Below are 12,484 nucleotides of genomic sequence, written 5' to 3'. Positions count from 1 at the left end.
GTGCTCCTGGGGCTGGGTCACTGCCCTGAGCTCAGGGGCTGTGCTCCTGGGGCTGTGGCACTGCCCTGAGCTCAGGGGCTGTGCTCCTGGGGCTGTGGCACTGCCCTGAGCTCAGGGGCTGTGCTCCTGGGGCTGTGGCACTGCCCTGAGCTCAGGGGCTGTGCTCCTGGGGCTGGGTCACTGCCCTGAGCTCAGGGGCTGTGCTCCTGGGGCTGGGTCACTCCTGAGCTCAGGGGCTGTGCTCCCGGGGCTGGGTCACTGCCCTGAGCTCAGGGGCTGTGCTCCTGGGGCTGGGTCACTGCCCTGAGCTCAGGGGCTGTGCTCCTGGGGCTGGGTCACTGCCCTGAGCTCAGGGGCTGTGCTCCTGGGGCTGTGACACTGCCCTGAGCTCAGGGGCTGTGCTCCTGGGGCTGTGACACTGCCCTGAGCTCAGGGGCTGTGCTCCTGGGGCTGTGGCACTGTCCTGAGCTCAGGGGCTGTGCTCCTGGGCTGGGTCACTGCCCTGAGCTCAGGGGCTGTGCTCCTGGGGCTGTGGCACTGCCCTGAGCTCAGGGGCTGTGCTCCTGGGGCTGGGTCACTGCCCTGAGCTCAGGGGCTGTGCTCCTGGGGCTGGGTCACTCTCCTGAGCTCAGGGGCTGTGCTCCTGGGGCTGGGTCACTGTCCTGAGCTCAGGGGCTGTGTTCAGTGCCAAGCCTCAGCCCAGGGCATGGCAGGCAGGAATCACAGCCATGGGGATGTGCCACTGTCACACTAATAAGGAGATTTCCACAGTCCACTGGAAATGCAGTCAGACAAGAAACAACTCATCTGGGAGCACGGTGCCATGAGAACCTTGGGCTCTGGGTAAGGAGTCACAGCCCACAAGCCAAAGACAGGGCCCCAGTGCCTGAACCCTCAGGTTTTATGGCCTGTCACAAGGTAACCTGCAGGGGCTGGCAGCAGCAGCACTGAGAGTTCAGCAGGACAGGGCTCTGACAGGGAGGGGGTCTCTGCAGGGGAAAAGTGGGGCTGCCTGGGGGTGCAGGGACACAACTGGGTCCCCAAAATGGGCACACACTGCTGCTATGCCACCAAATCACTGTCCTTAAGGCACTTCTGTGGTAAGAGATGTTTCAATAATCCATTACCTGCCATAATTTAAAAACTCCACTCTGAATATGGGGCTGTCTTCCTCTTGTTCAGCTTTTCCACCAAAAGAGAAAAAAAATCACTGTTCTTTTAATTTCAAGCACAATCAGTATCAGTCTATCCAGTCCAAGGTTCATTGCTTTCAGGCAACCATTCATAAATATTCATTAGAGAATTAAAGAGCTATTAACAAGGGTAACTGTTGAGGAGCATTTTTTAACTGTCTCCCACAAGAAATGAAATTTGCATTTCTCGATGTAGAAACCTCAATGAGCAATGGCTCCTTGCATGACAATAAACCATCAGGTAAAAGCCGGTGGGAAGGCAAGAATCCCCTATTCCTCACACAAAGGATGGAGCAGATCTCCAGATGGCTGGAGGGAGCCGATGGAGGAGCCCTCGCGGTGCCCCTGGCTCACCCCATCCCGCCCAGCCCCTGACCCCAGCAGCCTGTGCCTGCACTGCAGCAGCACAGAACTCATCTCTCCCCGGCTCTGACTCATCCTGATCTGCACATCATGGTCACTGCCTCCACACTCCCTCTAATTAATTCCCCCGGAGGACGCTTCACCCTGCCAGCCGTGTGTGAAAGTTCTGCTGACATTTGTGCCAGCCCGAGGCTGGTGTCCGTGTGGGGCCGGGGGGCAATGAGGGGGTCAGCACCTCTCAGCCCAAACACAGCTTTGCACTGGGGCTCTGCCTGCTCCCCCCTGCACACAGGGACCTTTCCCACCCACCCACACTGACCAGGCAGCTCCATCACCTGCCAACAGCCCGGGGCCCTGCAGCCGCCCTGGAGCGGGTAGGGGCTCCAGGGATCTTAGCTAAGAACCCAGGAAAGGCTTTCTTAGCTAAAACCAGGGGTCGTGCTGGGAGCAGGAGGAAAATGATCATTTTGGGGGCAATGAAGGTGGATCAGCAGGTGGGCTGTGCTGGGGGGCTGCCAGGAGCCCCACGATGAGAATTCCCCACGTGCTGGTTCTGGGGCTGTGCAGCACCACTGAAGCTGCTGGGTCTTCCTGCAGCTGCAGCAAATGGAAATGCATGAGTGAATCCCAGGGGAGGATCTGTTTTGTGAAGCAATTACTTCTCAACCTGAAGGACGAGGCAGGAATCACCTCCTTTTGCATCTCTTATAAAGCACAATTCCATAATTAGTATCAGTTCCTTGGCATTTGTAAAGCCAGGGTGCCTGGAAATGGGGAGCCCAGCACAGCCTGAGGCTCCCCTCAGCTGGGGTCATCATGATACACCAGATTTTCCCCAATGGATGGGCAGTCGCTGGATTTTGCTCTGGGATTCCCAGATCCTGTGGGTCCAAGGCTCCCACAAGACGCAGGAGTGTTCTCAGCAGCCTGAATTCATCTGGCTGCAGTGGAGAATTTCTAGGGCTCTGCATGAGGGAAGAAATACTGACAACCACCAAGAGAAGAGGTGCCTTTGCTTTAGGGGTTATTTGATGCTGCAGCCTGTGGCCTTGGGAAGGAGAGAGACACTGGGCTGGTGCCCAAGTTCCCACCAGTGATTTCTCCTTTGCAGGTCTGAACCATCTCAGTGTGGATTGCAGGGGAGGAACAGACCCCCTGAGCCAATCCTGACTCCCAGAACTCCTGCAGGGAACTCAAGTCCCAATCTGCTCCAATCAAATTAGTCATAAGTTATTTCCTCCATCTCTGAACAGGGATATTTGAAATTGCAAAGTCACTGTGGCCAGGAACTCTCACATTTTTCTGTAAAACCACAGCGAGCTATACATACATGTAGATGCACACAAACACTGCTCTGTCTGTCTGTGTATATACATGTACTCCCATAAAAATACCTGTACAAGTGAGCTAACCCTGTGCCTGGCAGTGGGGATCATGCTGGGGTGTGGCAGTGCCCAGTGAGTACCTGCTGCTCCTCACTGGTGCCGTGCCAACCTCAGCAGCCACGTGCCAGGGCCCTGGGGAATAAGGGGATGGATATCCCTCCTCTCCCAGACGAGTGACAGGCAAGCAGCAGCACACACGGACACTTTGGAAAAAACCCTGTCTCCCCTTGGAGAGTGTTTCAAAGCTAAGCTCTGTGCCTCCATACTCTTGGGGTGACTCTCCCCATGGATCCTGAGTCACTGCCCTGGAACAAAGGCCAGGGGCAAACAGGATGCTGAGGGCTGTCTGAAGTCATACAAGTTAGGAAACATTTTCTGACTTTCAGGAATGATTCATGACTTTTACATTTCTGGGTTGGACATTTTCCTTAGTCACCAGCAGGGTTTCAGTGACAGATGAGCCTCGCAGAGCCTTCAGCTCTCGTTTTCACATCCAGACTTAACTTCATCCCTGAATTATATGTTATGCAGCTCCTTTTTTTCCCTCTCTCTGAAGATGTTGTTAATCTGTCTGCTTTTATCTTGCAGAAAAATCTGAGACTTGCTGTGACTTTCTCCTCTGTCCCAGGAGGTGGCCAGTGGCCCTTGCAGGGATGCTGTGTCAGGGCAGAGAGGTGGCTCCTGCTGCTGGATGCTGGATGTTTCCTCCAGGCATTGTCCTCCTGCAGCCTTTCTCCTGCAGGTGAGGTAACTACAAAACACAAAGCTAAAAGCAGGAATTAAATTAAACCCAAGGAAAGGCAACACTCAGAGTTAGCTTGATGAAACATAAAGATTTTAAGAAATATGCATCCAGGAGGTTGAAACTAAAGACTAAATATTTGCAAACGTGAGCCACAACTCCCTCAGTCAGCTCAGGGACACTGGGAATTGGGGTGGGATTGGGATGGGATCAGGATGGAATTGAGATGGGATCGGGATGGAATTGGGATGGAATTGGGATGGGATTGGGATGGGATGGGGATGGGATCGGGATGGGATTGGGATGGGATTGGGATGGGATGGGGATGGGATCAGGATGGGATGGGATCGGGATGGAATTGGGATGGAATTGGGATGGGATTGGGATGGAATTGAGATGGGATGGGGATGGGATCAGGATGGGATTGGGATGGGATTGGGATGGAATTGGGATGGGATTGGGATGGGATTGGGATGGGATGGGGATGGGATTGGGATGGGATCGGGATGGAATTGGGATGGGATCAGGATGGAATTGGGATGGGATTGGGATGGGATGGGGATGGGATCAGGATGGAATTGAGATGGGATTGGGATGGGATGGGGATGGGATCAGGATGGGATGGGATTGGGATGGAATTGAGATGGGATTGGGATGGGATGGGGATGGGATCAGGATGGGATGGGATTGGGATGGGATCGGGATGGAATTGGGATGGGATTGGGATAGGATTGGGATGGGATGGGGATGGGATCAGGATGGGATTGGGATGGGATCGGGATGGAATTGGGATGGAATTGGGATGGGATTGGGATGGAATTGAGATGGGATGGGGATGGGATCAGGATGGGATTGGGATGGGATTGGGATGGAATTGAGATGGGATTGGGATGGGATCGGGATGGGATTGGGATGGGATTGGGATGGGATCGGGACGGGATTGGGATGGGATTGGGACGGGATTGGGATGGGATTGGGATGGGATTGGGATGGGATCGGGATGGGATTGGGATGGGATTGGGATGGGATCGGGATGGGATCAGGATGGGATCGGGATGGGATTGGGATGGGATTGGGATGGGATCGGGATGGGATCAGGATGGGATCGGGATGGGATTGGGATGGGATTGGGATGGGATTGGGATGGGATTGGGACGGGATTGGGATGGGATTGGGATGGGATTGGGATGGGATTGGGATGGGATCGGGATGGGATCGGGATGGGATCGGGATGGGATTGGGATGGGATAGGGATGGGATCGGGATGAGATGGGGATGGGATCAGGATGGATTTGGGACAGCCTGGTGCCCGCCAGCCCCCAGCAGCATTGGAGCAGGTGGCCCCAGGGCTTGGGAACCCTGGCTGCTGCCCTCCTGCCCACCAGTGCCTGCTGTGCTCAGAGGGTAAATTTCACATCATCACAAGTGACTAAAACCAGCCGTGGCAGAGAAACGTGGATTTTGCCACAGTGCTGTGTGGAAATGTGACAGAGCTGTGAGGAGTCAGGGCTGTCATGGGAACTCAGGGTGCTCAGTGTGAGCTCATCTGCTCTGTGGCTGCACAGGGAGCAGTGGCAGGGATTACTCACACTCTCGAGGGCAGAGTACCTGAGAAACCTGGGTTGGCTGGGCAAATCTGAAGGGATAAATTAAATTACTAAAGAAAAACTCAAGATGTCACCAGACAACGCAGACACCAGACAGCCTGAGAGAGCTGTGGCTATTCAGCCTGGACAGGAGAAAGCTCCAGGGAGACCTTAGAGCTCCTTCTAGTGCTTAAAAGGGCTCCAAGAGACCAGGAGAACAAGTTAAAAATTCCCCCAGGAAACACTTCCCTAATTTTCCTAAGACTCACCATATTTAAAAGTTTCCAGTTCCCCATGTGTCATATAGTGTCCCTCAACAAACTCCTGGATGATAGTAAATGCCAAAGCCTTTATTTGTGAAACATTTGTGCCAAGCTGTAGCCAAACTGATCACCTCTCTTCCTGTGAATGAGTGTGGATGGAAAGCTTTCCAGGGTGACTCATGGCAGGTGTGTTTGGCACTGCAGGTTCGGGGACATCTGTAGGAAGAGGCGGGCCCCTCGGTGCGCCCTGGGGTTTTCTCCTCCCTCCTGCTGCTGGGATTTGCAGAAATGGTTCATGAGTCACAGAGGGAGGGAGGCGGCAGGGAGGCGGCAGGGAGGTGGCAGGGAGGTGGCAGGGAGGTGCAGGTGAGTGCCGTGGGGAAGCGAAGGGCTGGCAGCGCCAGGACACACATGCTGAACGTGGGTCTGTTTCCAGCAGGCAGTGCAAACACATCAGTGGTGCTTACACACACACCCAAGAGGGAGGGGAATATCTCCATTATCAGCAGTCATTTCTGCAGACAAAGGAGTCTGTTCACAGAGCCCTAATCCATGAATGGCACTTCCCAAAGATCCACCTCCAGCAGCCCAAGGTTATTTCTTGCCAAGCAGGTTTTCCAGCCAGTGTGCCGCTCTCCACATGTTCCATGACTCCACCCCTACGTGCTCCTAATCCCTGACAGGGAATTACCCACACGCTGATTCCCTACCCGGGCCCGTCCAGGGGCTCCCCCGCCCAGCAGCGCCGATCAGCCAAAATTCCTGTGCCCTGCTCAGGCACGGCCCCGTGTGCCGGGATCGGCCTCGGCCTCCTCCGCCCCGGGACCTTCCCTTTCCCCTTCCCTCCGCGCTGTGCAGCCTGCCAGGCGCTGGGGCAGAGCCAGCGGGAAGGCAGAGGATGCAGAGCAGCCCCGAAGCCACAGCCGCTGCTTGCACCCGGCTCAGGGGGGTCTGCAGCGCCCGGGGCCTCCTGCGTGGGCCGGCGGCCAGAGCAGCTGTGGGTCAGCGAGCAGAGCTGCCGGCCAGCCAGCAGGGTCCTGGAGGGGCCAGCAGGGTCCTGGAGGGGCCAGCAGGATCCTGGAGGGGCCAGCAGGGTCCTGGAGGGGCCAGCAGGGTCCTGGAGGTGCCGCCCGAGGCAGGGACCGTGCACGCCCCATCTGCCACCGGCGGCGGTCACAGCCCGCGCTGCCCCGTGCGTTACTGCTGCCCCAACAGCCCAGGGACTGTTTTCAGACGCATTTCTACAGCTCTCTGTTTAATCTCCATCTATTTAATCTGGTTTTGCACTCCCTTCTGACACCAGCAATAGGCAAAAACCCCGTCAGGTTTAAAACCCCATCGCAAACCCCAACTCTGTCTGTCAGTGACCACAGCGAGAGCAAATGCAGACACGGGAAAACTATTTATAGCTCAGGTAAACAAGGCAGAGGCTTTGCTTAATGAGAGGGAATGGAAGAGCAGTGCTCGCACACAGACCTTGAGTGTGCTGCCCTTGCCTGGCTCGGGAGGGCTGATGGGCTCCTGCTGTCCCTGCCAGCCCACGGCAGGGCCGGGGATCAGTCCCAGCAGTGTGGCTGGAAACGGGGATGTGGTGCAGCCAGCCCTGGGCACCCGACGAGGGCTTGGCTGTCAAGGACAATCCTGGTTTCACACAAATCTGAGTGGGAATTCTTTTCTGCCCCAAAACACAGCCAGGAGTAGAGAGTGATGCCCTGTGCCAGCCCACAGAGGGTGCGTGCTGTGCCCTGGGGCAGGGGGCTGGGGCTGCCCTCGGCAGGGTGGGCAGGGGGATGTGCAGGGTGTGCAGGGGATGTGCAGGGAGTGCAGGGGGATGTGCAGGGAGTGCAGGGGGATGTGCAGGATGTGCAGGGGGATGTGCAGGGTGTGCAGGGTGTGCAGGGTGTGCAGGGGATGTGCAGGCTGTGCAGGGGATGTGCAGGGTGTGCAGGGAGTGCAGGGTGTGCAGGGGATGTGCAGGATGTGCAGGGGGATGTGCAGGATGTGCAGGGGATGTGCAGGGTGTGCAGGGGGTGTGCAGGGTGTGCAGGATGTGCAGGGGATGTGCAGGATGTGCAGGGGGATGTGCAGGGTGTGCAGGGGATGTGCAGGGTGTGCAGGGGGTGTGCAGGGGATGTGCAGGATGTGCAGGGGATGTGCAGGGTGTGCAGGGGGATGTGCAGGATGTGCAGGGGATGTGCAGGGTGTGCAGGGAGTGCAGGGGATGTGCAGGGGGATGTGCAGGGTGTGCAGGGAGTGCAGGGGGATGTGCAGGATGTGCAGGGGGATGCTTGGGGCATGGCTTGGAGCAGTGGTGCATTCCTGATCACCCCGGTGTTCTGGCCTTGGGGAGCTCTAAGCCAACTACACTCCTGTTTCCTTGGCCTTCTTGAAGCCAGCAGGAATCAGGCAGAGGGTTAATCCCTCATTCCAGGCCCAGGGAATGGGGCTATGCTAATTCTTTCCTGTAGATTTGCTAATTTGATTTTTCTTTTCCTGAGACATCAAAGCCAACCTCCAGAGGAGAGCTTCCTAATCAGCAAGGAGAGAAGGAAATCACTTATTTAGTGGGAAGGATGCAGATGTACCAAAAGGAAACATTTCTATTTTCTTTTTATAGCTATCAAAAACAACTTTACACAGCAAGTCCCCTAAATTCTATTTTTATTGCAAGGAACTGGAGTTTTGGGACCCTTCCATGCAGCCGTCTTGTCTCTGTACTTGTAAACAACAACTTCACTGAGATGAGGTGAACTGGATCATCTTTTCCTTCTTCAAAACATTTGATGTTATGGATCGGAAGAGGAGGCAGGAGGCCAGGAGGAAATAAAGTGCTCCTGAAGAGTGCAAAGCCAACCCCTCAATCTAACCTGGGCTCTGAGTCCATCCTGCCTTTTCATGTGGCCTGTGAGCAGGTTTTGGACTCCCTGATTCCACAGAAATCCCGGTTTAGGCCTTCAGCTGGGTGTTACTGCAAACCCAGAAGGCAGCCACACCACAGCACCAATCACCCACTAGTAATGACTCCCAAGACCAGCTGGACAGCCAGGGGTGGCTGAGACAACCAACCCAGCAGGCTGGAGCAGCACCCCACAGGCCCTACACAACCTCAGCTCCCCAGTGCTCCGGCAGGGTGGGTGGCACTGGCTGTGGGTCTGTGTGTGCTGTGGGGCACAGGCAGCACTGGGGACACTGCAGGGCCCCGCTCTGTCCCCTCTGCCACCAGCCAGGGCCAGGAGCACTGCCAGCTCAAGGCACAAGGGCCATTCCACTGTTTGAAGCCCAAAGCCTGTTTAATTTCAGAAATGTTATGCCAGTCTCCCCAGTCTGCAGCAGGGACAGTGCCAGGCTGGGTGCAGGGGTAGGGACAGCACTGTGCCCTGTCCTGGTGAGTCCAGCTGGGCACTTGGGCAGGGCTGACCTGGTCACCAGCCACCCTGGCAAGCCTGTGGATTTCCCAAGCTTTTCTTTTTATTCATCAAAATTTCTTGAACTTGACATGAGCTGGAGCTTCCTGTGTGCCTCGTGGGTGTCTGTCCCCCCTCACGAGGGGGCTAAAGAAACCCGAGAGGCCAAGGAGCTGACAGGGCTGTGGGGAGCCCTCGGGACACCCTTCCCTTCCCAAAGGGGGTTTGATGTGTCACACTGCTCTGGACATGTTAAGCCATATTTTCTTGTATATCAGCTGGATATTTTTATGGTGTGGACTGTGGACAAAAGCAGAACAGCAGATTTATTCCTTTTTTTTGTAACAAAACCAATGACTTCACTGCAAGTACAACCCTCCTTGGGGAAGGACCAGTCAGGCTCCCTCCTGCTCCTCAGCACTCGGTGTGCCCGGCAGGAGCGGCTCACGGGGAGCAGGAGGAGGAGGAGGAGGAGAGGAGGAGGAGGAGAGGAGGAGGAGGAGGATGATGATGATGATGCTCCCGTGGGCGGGGCAGAGGCTGCGCTGGGATGCGCTTGGCCGTGCGGCCGTTCCCAGGCTGTAAATGCCACGGAGATGAGCGACCAGAAATAACGCAGTTGGGTCTTTTCCTTTTTCTCTTTTCACCCTTACCAAAAAGCCACGACCCAACGATTTTCCTGGTCTCTGCCTACACCTTCCCTGAGGACTGGCGGTGCTTCCACGGTGGCCCCAGCTGCCCGAGTCAGGTTTGGCTCCCTGCCCACCCTGCCCCCGTGCCCTGCCCATCCTGTTCGGCCCGGTGTGCACTCTTTGGTTAAGCAGATACAACTGGCCAGAGCCTGCACAGCCCCAGATGCTATAAATGGACACACAGTGATCCTGCCAAAGACTTTATTTTCATCCTAGCCAAGCTATGTGCTTAAATCTTCTCTGTACGTGAATTCCAAAGGGATACAACAGTCTATGAGAAGAACATTTCTTCTATGAGTTCTAAACATACTGACCCTTGCATTTGTATGTGGCCTTTCAATAAAAACTGCTGGGTGCTATTATTATTATTATTATTGTTAATTATTATTATTGTCTCCAGCACTGAGTCTCTGCCCAGGCAGGAGGGTCTGGTGCACAACTCTGCAGCACAGCCAGTGTCACATGTGGGAGAGCAGCCTCAGGGCTCATAAATACCAACTTCCCATGCCTTTTGGGTTATTCTGTAACTTCATGCACACTGCTGGCTTGGCACGAAGCAGATCCCAAGCTGAGTGTGCAGAGCACACGTGTGCTCAGCAGTGGGACGGTCACACTTGTGCAGCGTGTGGCCCAGGTGCCTGGTGTGTCTGTTTACACATCCTACCAGTATGGAAAACTAATCCTAAAGAAAGCAAACACTGCAGTCTCACATTCCTGGTACTGTGGAGAGGGATGGTTACTCTGGTTTTTATTGCTAGAAAAATCTCTCTTTTGATGTCCTCTGAAAGTGTGTGCTTTGAACCCCAGCAGCCACAGGTCTCAGGTCCAGCTCCAGGCTGCTCAGGAATTGCTATGGCAGATCACCCAGCCTCGAGCAAGGGACGAGGAAACTCCCGAGTGAAAGGCAGAGCTGCAGCTTTCCCCCAAACCACAGAGCTCCCCATACCCTCGTACGTCTCAGGGGCTGTGCTGTTTAGAAGCAGTGCTTGCCACTGCTGGAAGCAGTAGCCACAGTGTAATTGCCATCACATACGAGTGGCTAAATATAACACCTGGTGGCAAATGGCAACAAACAGGGAGGGTATGGCCTGGGATAAACCCAGGGGACAAATAAACCTCATGCATGAATAAACAAACAGCTTCATAAAAGACAGTCCCTTTCCCTTTCCAAGTGCCCACAGCCTGTTTTGAAATAGACATTTCTGTGTGCAACTGATGGATTTGCAGAGAGGATGACTCAGACTTCAGGGCCCCTATTCTGCAGAGGAGTCAGCCATGGCCATACTGCCCGTCCTGCTGGGCTCACTGCAGGGACAGAGATGGGCAAAGAGCAGAGCACGGCAGGGCCTGGCCCAAACCCCAAGAGCTGTGCCCGGGCACCAGGAGGATCCCGTGGATCCCTCCAGCAGCCATCCCTCCGTGGGAAACAAAGCACAGTCTGTGCACTGGGCAGTGCACACGTGTGATAAGCACAGAACTTATCCCCACCAGGCCAAACAGGAGATGTCAAAGCCTACTCCTGACCTCTGGATGCTGGAATATGAGTACTGGGAGTGGTGGCCTGTCCCCCACTTCTCACAAGTGGAGAAGGAGCGAGCTTGAGTGTCAGTGTGTGGTTTCTCCCTGGACTGCACCCCGGGAGCTGCACAGAATGCAGCTCCTGCTGGATGGCTTTACAGCACTGCAATACAGGCAGTGCTCACAAGCAGCCAAGGGTTTAACCATAAATCTCCTCTGCTTTCACTCGCTCAGCTTTCAGACCCTGTCACAGCTATTTATAGTTTCCATACTGAGTTCCTGGACAGATGAAACCTCAAATCTCATGAAAAAAAACCCCAAAAAAAACCAAGCAGTGGCAAAATAAAAGGACACAGAATATTAAAACAATCCTTGAATTCTCGAGCTGCCTCATCCAGATGCAGAACAAGCACAGGCTTATTCCTATCACCCTGGCACTCACCCTGCCTGGTCAGCAAACTCTCCTTTCCTCTCCCCATTCACACATGGGTTACCACCTCCTGTTTGTCCTTTGTATTCCCTTTGTCTGTTGCAGTGCAGCCATGAGTCACCCAAAGCACACGGGGTGCTGTGAGACAGCCCCAGATAAGAACACCACCAAACAGAAAACGGGCTCCCCATTCCAGCAGCCCATAGGAGCGTGCTCCATGGGTGAGGGGCAATCCTGGGGACCCCAGCTGGAAGCAGCAGCGGGGCCACGGAGGGGAGAGCTGCTGTGATGGCCCCGAGACCCCCAGCCAGCCCAGACACAGCACCCTGCCCTCAGGGTGGTAGTGGGAGCCCTGGGATCCACTGCTTGCTTGAGGAAGGAAAACTTCCCTTTCAAAGCAGGAGACAGGCCACTGCCTGGATTCTTTCAAAGGAAAACTTTGCATTGTTGATGCATAGAAATGTCTTTTTATTTCTTCTCCAATTCCTTTTCTTAAGCCTAAGAGCTGTGCTTGCCACAGATGACAGGGAACACAAGGCAGCCAGCAATGCACTAGTGGCCAGGAACATATTGCCCATCAGATTCAGATCCAGCAGAGATCAGCTCTCAAATGTGGTCCTCAACTTCATGAAACTTCTCCTCTACCGACTCAAGGAACTAAAGAGAGTAACACTTTCCCCCTTGGAAACTTCCAGGCCAAGATTCCCAGGGCCCAGTCCCTAGCAGGAGCACGGACCTTGGTCATACTGTGTTCTTGTAGCTCAGGTGGCTCATCCCTGACCTTCCTGTCACACACAGCTGATGCTTTTCTGTTTGCCATGAATTTCTGTTTGTAAGCACAGTTTCCCTTTCCAGATTAGCTGGTCTCTGCTGAGCTGCGTTTGCTCTGTGGTGCCATTGACTGTTTG

The 12,484-nt window shown here is 54.8% G+C and overlaps 1 protein-coding gene across 1 annotated transcript in view; it reads right to left on the bottom strand.

The window, feature by feature from the left end:
• Nucleotides 1-1,199: 1,199 nt before the first annotated feature.
• The window catches only part of PWWP2B (PWWP domain containing 2B), a 42,705-nt gene continuing 31,420 nt past the window's right edge, over nt 1,200-12,484 (bottom strand). Inside the window, exon 3 of the mRNA XM_059852260.1 lies at nt 1,200-3,707. The gene's annotated coding sequence lies outside the window, so the exon portion shown is untranslated. The remainder of the gene's footprint in view (nt 3,708-12,484) is intronic.

This window comes from Haemorhous mexicanus, chromosome 7, assembly GCF_027477595.1.
Source record: "Haemorhous mexicanus isolate bHaeMex1 chromosome 7, bHaeMex1.pri, whole genome shotgun sequence".
Classification (NCBI taxonomy): domain Eukaryota; kingdom Metazoa; phylum Chordata; class Aves; order Passeriformes; family Fringillidae; genus Haemorhous; species Haemorhous mexicanus.
This window is presented reverse-complemented; position numbering and strand designations above follow the sequence as displayed.